This window comes from Oryx dammah, unplaced genomic scaffold, assembly GCF_014754425.2.
Source record: "Oryx dammah isolate SB20612 unplaced genomic scaffold, SCBI_Odam_1.1 HiC_scaffold_11, whole genome shotgun sequence".
In the NCBI taxonomy this organism is placed as follows: domain Eukaryota; kingdom Metazoa; phylum Chordata; class Mammalia; order Artiodactyla; family Bovidae; genus Oryx; species Oryx dammah.
The window spans coordinates 41,290,205-41,299,571 of record NW_024070195.1 but is presented as its reverse complement, the minus strand read 5'-3'; positions in this window follow the sequence as shown (position 1 = coordinate 41,299,571).

The window sequence follows — 9,367 nt, the reverse complement described above, 5'->3', positions numbered from 1 at the left end:
GGGGTCCCTGCATGACTACATGGGTTCATACCCATAGAGCCAACCCTGGTTCCAGAAGCTGAACCCAGAATTCTGACTCCAGAGCCCACAAGACTCTGTGCCTAGAGAAAGTAACAGTGATCACTATGATTTACTAAGCACCTGCTGTGTACATTGTATGAAATCTTAAAAAACCCTAACAATGACCCTGAGGTAACAGGAGGCATTCTTACTCTCATTAACATATATTTATTTATTTATTTACTCATTTTGGTTGTGCTGGGTCTTAGTTGCAGCATGTGGGATCTAGTTCCCTGGCCAGGGATCAAACCCAGGCCCCCTGCACTGGGAACATGGAGTCTCGCCCCCTGGACCACCAGGGAAGTGCCTGCTCCTCTTGTTTTTAAGGGTGAGGAAATCAAGCTTTAGGGAAGTTGAGTTACCACCCAGGGATCATTATCCAGCAGAGGCAGGATTTGAACACAGGACCAAGCCTGGAGCCTGAGCCCTCATGTCACAGCCTCTTTTGAGAAGAATTGCAAAGGCAGGGACTAAAATGGGGCTGGGCATGATCTCTTAGGAAAGTTGACCAAGGGCCCTGTCACTGGAGGTCCAGCCGCTGCTTCCCTCGGGACCAGAAGGCATCCCAGGTCTGCAGATATTTCCAGAGAGGCTTCTGCTTCCATGGAGATGGCTGCAGGTAAGTACCCCTTCTTTTTCTTTTTATTTAGTTATTTATTTGGCTGTGCTAGGTCTTAATTGTGGCACGCAGGATATCTAATCTTCATCGGGTCATGCAGGCTCTTTAGTTGCAGCACGTAGGATCTAGTTCCCCGACCAGGGATCGAACCTGGGGCCCCCTGCCTTGGGAGCATGAAGTCTTAGCCACTGGACCACCGGGGAAGTTGCCTGCACCTCTTCTCCTCCAGTGGGGAGCAGGCTGGGGGACTCAGGAGGAACAGTCCCTTATGGACCATGCAACTTCCCAGAGCCTGCTGTGCCCTCTAAGCTCCAGGTTCTGGGCGGAGCTGGCCCTGAGACCCTGCAGGGCTAGCCCTGTCTTCTCACACATCTCTTCCCCCACCCCCTAACAGCTACCAGTGCCTGCCGTCTCCCCGTCACCTTGAGTGGGGCCGCCGCCATTCAGAGCCCCACGTCACCCTGCCAGGGCCCTGGCTGGGGCTGACTCGCAGGGGCTCCGAGCCCTCCTACCTGCCCTCTGCGGCCATCAGCTGGGGCTGCGTAGGGGCCAGCCCGGACATGGAGCTTGGCCTGGAGGGGCTGTTCAGCAAGGCTGAGGATGCTGGTGGCAACTCCCGGGAGTCCCTGTCACTATCACGTGAGTCACTGGGGGCACTGCAGGTGGGCACAAGTAGGCTCTGAGGCCAGGGTCCCTGCTCTGTGTCCAAGCAAGGCTGCTGTTGCCTTCCACCAATCTCCATCCTCGAGACTCCCAGCCAGCGGGAAAATTTCCTCCAGCTCTGTTGCTCTCTGTGTTCTAGAAGCAGAATACCCTGGTGCCTGTGGAGTGAAACCACCTAATTTCAGATGCTGGCTCCACCGCTTTGGAACTGTGTGACCTTGCACAAGCCACTTAACCTCCCTGGGCCTCGACTGCCTCATTTGCAAAGTGAAGTCGCTCAGTTGTGTCCAACTCTTTGCGACTCCATGGACTGTAGCCTACCAGGCTCCTCTGTCCATGGGATTTTCCAGGCAAGAGTACTAGAGTGGGTTGCTATTTCCTTCCCAGCATCTGCGAAAAGGCACTGATGTTATTCCCTACCTCACAGGGCTGTGATAAATTCGTGCATGTGGTGTGCTTAGCCCAGTACCTGGCACAGAGCAAACACTAAATGTTAGGGGCTACTTTTTAAATTATTGCTTTAGTTCAATGCTGTTCAACAGAAATATCTAATTTTTTGAATCAGTTTTATTGAGATATAATTCACAAACCAAAAATTTCACCAATTTAAAGGGTACAGTTTAACATAGTACAGTATGTTCAGAGTTGTATAAATAATAGCACTGTTTTAAAAATTAACTTTTATTGGCGTCTATTGATTTATAGTGTTGTGTTAGTTTCTTCTGTACAACAAAGTGAATCAGTTACATATATACATATCTCCATGATTTTTTAGATTCTTTTCCCATATAGGTCACTTCAGAGTATTGAGTAGAGTTCCATATGCTATACATAGTTTCTTATTAATAGCACTATTTAATTTTATAAGATTTTCATTATCTCAAAATAAATCCATTAGCCATCACTCTCCATCCACAACCCTTCCCAGCCACTGGCAACCACTACTCTATTTTTGGTCTCTAAGGATTTACCTATTCTGGACATTTCATATAAATAGAATCATGCACATTCTATGGCTGTTTTGTGTCTGGTTTCTTTTATTCAGTTTGTAATATTGTCTAGGTTCATCCAGGTTGTAGCATATATAAGTATTTCATTCCCCCTTTTTTTTTTCATGCAACAGTACATTTAATCTTTACTGAAGGCAATGGCACCCCACTCCAGTACTCTTGCCTGGAAAATCCCATGGATGGAGGAGCCTGGTGGACTACAGTCCATGGGGTCGCTAAGAGTCGGACACAAATGAGTGACTTCACTGTCACTTTTCACTTTCATGCATTGGAGAAGGAAATGGCAACCCACTCCAATGTTCTTGCCTTGAGAATCCCAGGGACGGGGGAGCCTGGTGGGCTGCCTTCTATGGGGTCGCACAGGGTCGGACACGACTGAAGTGACTTAGCAGCATACCCTGTGTAATAAGAACAATTGTTGAGTCGTGTCTGACTCTTTTGTGACCCTATGGACTGCAGTCTGGCAGGCTCCTCTGTCCATGGGATTTCCCAGGCAAGGATACTGGAGTGGGTTGACACTTCATTCCCTTTTATGGCCAAATAATATCCCATTGTATGGATATATACCACATTTTGTTTTATTCATTCACCAGTTGATGGATACTTGGGTGGTTTTTGCTTTTTGGCTGTTGTAAATAATGTTGCTATGAATACTTATGTACAAGTTTTTATGCAGATGTATCTTTTCATTTCTCTTGGGTGTATACTGGATCATATGTTAACCCTATGTTTAATATTTTGAGGAACCACCAAACTGTTTTCCAAAAGTGGTTGCACCATTTTACAATTCACATATGTAATTAAAATTTTTCTAGTAGCCTCATTTTTAAAAAAGTAAAAAGCAATGGGTGAAATTAATTTAAATATTTTAACCCAATATATCAAAAATCACATATCCAATGTCATTTCTATATGTAATCAATATAAAATTATTAGTAAAACATTTTAGACTCTTTGGGGTATTAAGCTGCAACATCTCATGTGTATTTCACCCTTGCAACACATCTGAGTTCAGACTGGCTCCATTCCAAGTATTTGATAGCCACACATGGCAGGTGGCTGTCGTAGTCCATTGTGTTGAACTCCTTGAGACCCCTTGGACTATAGCTGGCCAGGCTTCTCTGTCCACTGAATTCTCCAGGCAAGAATACTGGAGTGGGTTGTTATTTCCTCCTTTAGAGGATCTTCCCCACCCAGGGATGGAACCAAGGTCCCTTGCGTTGCAGGCCGATTCTTTACCCTCTGAGCCACCAGGAAAGCCCAATGAATGGCACAGGTCCAAACAGTTTTGTTAGAGAACAGACTCTGAGCTACTGGGCAAAAGAACTTCATGCACCCACAGGGCCTTGCATGCAGCAAACGCTCAGTAGATGCCACATGAATGAGGAAATGAATGAATGGATCCAGTTTTTCCCCAACAGCTGCTGATGGTGATCACTACTTCCTGAAGCCTCCACCTCAGTCAGATCCTGTCCGGGAGTTTCTGGCCCCGTTTCAGAGCCTTGACCTTGAGGTGCAGCAGGTAGTGGAGGGGAATGAGGGGAGGACGCCATGCTGGACCTCTGGGATGCCCAGACCTGCTGGAGGAGGGCCCTGTGGTCCTGGGGCTGTATTTGGGGTAGCAGTGTGTGTGTGTGTGTGTGTGTCTGTGTCTGTGTGTCTGTGTCTGTGTGTGTGTCTGTGTGTGTCTGTGTGTGTGTGTCTGTGTGTGTGTGTCTCTGTGTGTGTCTCTGTGTCTGTGTGTCGGCAGGGTGGGGTTGGGGAATGTGCTCTGACCCTGCCTGTGGCTGCAGCGGGTGCAGGACAGTCAGGACGTCGTGTGTGGCATCTGCATGGACAAGGTGTGGGACAAGCCGGAGGCCGAGCGGCTCTTCGGCATCCTGCCCAACTGCAGCCACGCCCACTGCCTGGGCTGCCTGCGTGCCTGGCGGAAGAGCCGAGGGGACTTCCCGCCCGGTGTCATCAAGTAAGGGTCTTGGAGAAGCCAGCTGGGAGGGGTGGGCTTGTCACTACTCCTCTTTCACCTTCCACTCTCCTCCCCCAACACACACCTCGCAGGGCCTGTCCCCAGTGCCGAGTCCATTCCAGCTACATCATCCCCTGCAGATTCTGGGTGAGCAAGGGGCCTGAGAAGGAGCAACTCATCAGGAACTTCAAGGCTCGGACCAGGTGAAACTGGTGGGGGGAACGTGACACAGGTTAGGAAGGAAGGAAAGCAACCCTTGATCCATTCCCACTCCCCCCGGGGTTCCCAGCATGGAGTCCCCCCGCCCAGTCCTGGGAACGCAGAATGTCAGAGATGGCAGGCAAGAGTGTGAGCTCTTTCTACTATTTCAGAAAGCCAGATGGGTAACGAGAGTGACTGAGACAGTCAAGGCCAAGTTCCTCCTCTAGCCTGGCTCAGGATCCATGCAGGACCTCTCAGCACGATGAAAGACCTGGCCTGGCTTTTATTTCTAGTTTTCTTTTCTTTTTCTTTTTTTTTAAGCAGTAAAGAATGGGATTTCGCTGGCTGCCCAGTGGTTAGGACTCAGTTCTCACTGCTTGGGCCTGGGATTCTCTCCCCAGTAGGGGAACTAAGATCCCCCAAGCTGTGCAGTGTGGCCAAACAAGAAGAAGACATTTAAATCAGGAAAGTAAATTGATATGAATGCCTATTGTTTCTTACATAATTTTTTAAAACATGGGGTTTCTGAAGACACTGAAATGCAGCCCTTGGAGACGGGGTAAAGTTGAGTAGGTTTTCATCTCTTGGGGAGGGTAGGCTTTTATTTAAAAGCTAGCATTAGTTACAATTCCAAGTTCTTAATTCTATCTTCCCAAAGGGTTTATTACACTTGATGTATACAAAGTATATCTGGATAGAGAGAGGGATAAAAAGACCTAGTCTCTACCTGAATTTTGTCTGTGAACTCTAATAACTGCCTCAACAAAGATTACTGAGAACAAACCTAGGCAGAGTCTCACAGAGGGGGAGGTGTTTGAGCTAGGGGATGGAGGAGGAGTAAGGAGGAAGAGAAAATGGAAGCACTCAGGCAGAGGGAGGACCGGGGAAATCCTGGTGGCTGGATACCAGTTGGGAGTGTTCAGAAGTCGTCAGGGCCAGAGGGAGCGCCCAGGCCCAGGTGTGATAGAAGACAACATCGTGGAGGGTTCATTGCGTGCAACAGACATTGCAGGTCACAGACACTGTGAAGCGGGGCTCTCACTCTCCGCACGTTGCAGACGAAACTGAGGAAAGGCCTATGGGGCTTAAGTGAGGAAGCGGGGCTTGAACCCAGGCATTCTGGCTCCTAGTGCAGACTGGAAGGAATGGTGGGGAGGACACACTGATGTGAGAGAAGAAGGGTAACAGTAAGATGATGAACGCTTCCAGCACAGGCAGCCACAGGACTGGTGTCACGTGAAACCCAGTGAGAGAGGCTAATGGAGAATTTGGTCAGATTGAGTGGGGGCTTTTTATCTTTTGGTCATGCAGCAAGCCATTTGGGATCTTATTTCCCGGACCAGGGGTTGAATCCATCCCCCCTCCACTGGAAGCGCAAAGTCTTACCCACTGGGCCACCAGGGAAGTCCCATGGCTGAGTTGGGGGCTTTTGATCACTGTCTGGATGGACGGGTCCCTAATGCTAGCTTTGGTCAAATGGTAAGAAGAGGAAGAGAGGCAGTGATTTAGAGGGACTCCCCGGCTCCCAGCTTGGTGGCCAGAGGGATCCTGCATTCTTGCTGGGACTGCAGGAAGTGGGAAAGACTCAACTGCACTGGTGTCAAGCAGAGAGTTGTGATACAGGAAAAAGGCTACAAATAAAGCGCTTTATCTTTTTCTCCCTCTCATCCATCTTTCTGTGCAAGAAAACGCTGTTCCTACTTAAGCAGATCACAAGTTGCCTGCAAACCCTTCCTGTATCTGACGTTTCACAGAGTGAAATTTGAAATCTCAGAAGTGGGAAACTTCTTAATCAAATTTCATTAGCTAGCAACGACCAAATCATAAGGAAATGGCAACCCACTCCAGGACTCTTGCCTGGAAAACCCCATGGACAGAGGAGCCTGGCGGGCTACAGCCCATGGGGTTGGTAAGAGTAAGGCTGAGCGACTTCACTTTACTTTACTTAAGACCACCCCTCAGAAGACAGCCTTGTTCTAAACTAGTTACACAGACACAGTGTAGGATTATCTGTTCTCCCTCTTTAGGTGGTTTTATTGAAACTTAGTTCAAAGAAGGAAAGGAGATTCCCAGAGTCACTGCTGTCCCAAATAGACTCTGGGAATTAAGAGAAGGGTACCACTTAAGACTTGGAGAATTTTGAGCATTACTTTACTAGCGTGTGAGATGAGTGCAATTGTGCGGTAGTTTGAGCATTCTTTGGCATTGCCTTTCTTTGGGATTGGAATGAACACTGACCTTTTCCAGTCCTGTGGCCACTGCTGAGTTTTCCACATTTGGTGGCATATAGAGTGCAGCACTTTCACAGCATCATCTTTCAGGATTTGAAATAGCTCCACTGGAATTCCATCACCTCCACTAGCTTTGTTCATAAAGATGTTTTCTAAGGCCCACTTAACTTCACATTCCAGGATGTCTGGCTCTAGGTGAGTGATGACACCATCATGATTATCTGGGTCGTGAAGCTCTTTTTTGTACAGTTCTTCTGTGTATTCTTGCCACCTCTTCTTAATATCTTCTGCTTCTGTTAGGTCCATACCATTTCTGTCCTTTATCGAGCCCATCTTTGCATGAAATGTTCCCTTGGTATCTCTAATTTTCTTGAAGAGATCTCTAGTCTTTCCCATTCTGTTGTTTTCCTCTATTTCTTTGCATTGATCACTGAGGAAGGCTTTCTTATCTCTCCTTTCTATTCCTCGGAACTCTGCATTCAAATGGGAATATATTTCCTTTTCTCCTTTGCTTTTCGCTTCTCTTCTTTTCATAGCTATTTGAAAGGCCTCCTCAGCCAGCCACTTTGCTTTTTTGCATATTCCATGGGGATGGTTTTGATCCCTGTCTCCTGTACAGTGTCACGAACCTCCATCCATAGTTCATCAGGCACTCTGTCTCTCAGATCTAGTCCCTTAAATCTATTTTTCACTTCCACTGTATAATCATAAGGGATTTGATTTAGGTCATACCTGAATGGTGTAGTAGTTTTCCCTACTTTCTTCAATTTAAGTCTGAATTTGGCAATAAGGAATTCATGATCTGAGCACAGTCAGCTCCCAGTCTTGTTTTTGCTGACTGTATAGAACTTCTCCATCTTTGGCTGCAAAGAATATAATCAGTCTGATTTTGGTGTTGACCATCTGGTGATGTCCATGTATAGAGTCTTCTCTTGTGTTGTTGGAAGAGGATGTTTGCTATGACCAGTGCGTTCTCTTGGCAAAACTCTATTAGCCTTTGCCCTGCTTCATTCCATATTCCAAGGCCAAATTTGCGTGTTACTCCAGGTGTTTCTTGACTTCCTACTTTTGCATTCCAGTCCCCTGTAATGAAAAGGACATCTCACACGCTAGTAAAGTAATGCTCAAAATTCTCCAAGCCAGGCTTCAGCAATACGTGAACCGTGAACTTCCTGATGTTCAAGCTCGTTTTAGAAAAGGCAGAGGAACCAGAGATCAAATTGCCAACATCCGCTGGGTCATGGAAAAAGCAAGAGAGTTCCAGAAAAACATCTATTTCTGTTTTATTGACTATGCCAAAGCCTTTGACTGTGTGGATCACAATAAACTGGAAAATTCTGAAAGAGATGAGAATACCAGACCACCTAACCTGCCTCTTGAGAAACCTATATGCAGGTCAGGAAGCAACGGTTAGAACTGGACATGGAACAACAGACTGGTTCCAAATAGGAAAAGGAGTATGTCAAGGCTGTATATTGTCACCCTGCTTATATAACTTATATGCAGAGTACATCGTGAGAAATGCTGGGCTGGAAGAAGCACGAGCTGGAATCAAGATTGCCGGGAGAAATATCAATAACTTCAGATATGCAGATGACACTACCCTTATGGCAGAAAGTAAAGAGGAACTAAAAAGCCTCTTGATGAAAGTGAAAGAGAGCGAAAAAGTTGGCTTAAAGCTCAACATTCAGAAACCTAAGATCATGGCATCCAGTCCCATAACTTCATGGGAAATAGATGTGGAAACAGTGTCAGACTTTATTTTTGGGGGCTCCAAAATCACTGCAGATGGTGATTGCAGCCATGAAATTAAAAGATGCTTACTCCTTGGAAGGAAAGTTATGACCAACCTAGATAGTATATTAAAAAGCAGAGACATTACTTTGCCAACAAAGGTCCATCTAGTCAAGGCTATGGTTTTTCCTGTGGTCATGTATGGATGTAAGAGTTGGACTGTGAAGAAAGCTGCTGCTGCTGCTGCTAAGTCGCTTCAGTCGTGTCCGACTCTGTGCGACCCCATAGACGGCAGCCCACCAGCCTCTGCCATCCCTGGGATTCTCCAGGCAAGAACACTGGAGTAGGTTGCCATTTCCTTCTCCAAGGCATGAAAGGAAAAGTGAAAGTGACGTCACTCAGGCGTGTCCGACTCTTAGCAACCCCATGGACTGCGGCCCACCAGGCTCCTCTGTCCATGGGATTTTGCAGGCAAGAGTGCTGGAGTGGGGTGCCATTGCCTTCTCTGGAAGAAAACTGAGCGCTGAAGAATTGATGCTTTTGAACTGTGGTGTTAGAGACTCTTGAAAGTCCCTTGGACTGCAAGGAGGTCCAACCAGTTCATCCTAAAGGAGATCAGTCTTGGGTGTTCATTGGAAGGACTGATGCTAAAGCTGAAGCTTCAATACTTTGGCCACCTCATGCGAAGAGTTGACTCATTGGAAAAGACCCAGATGCTGGGAGGGGTTGGGGGCAGGAGGAGAAGGGGACGACAGAGGATGAGATGGCTGGATGGCATCACCAACTCGATGGACATGAGTTTGAGTGAACTCCGGGAGTTGGTAATGGACAGGGAGGTCTGGCGTGCTGTGATTCATGGAGTCGCAAAGAGGCAGATACGACT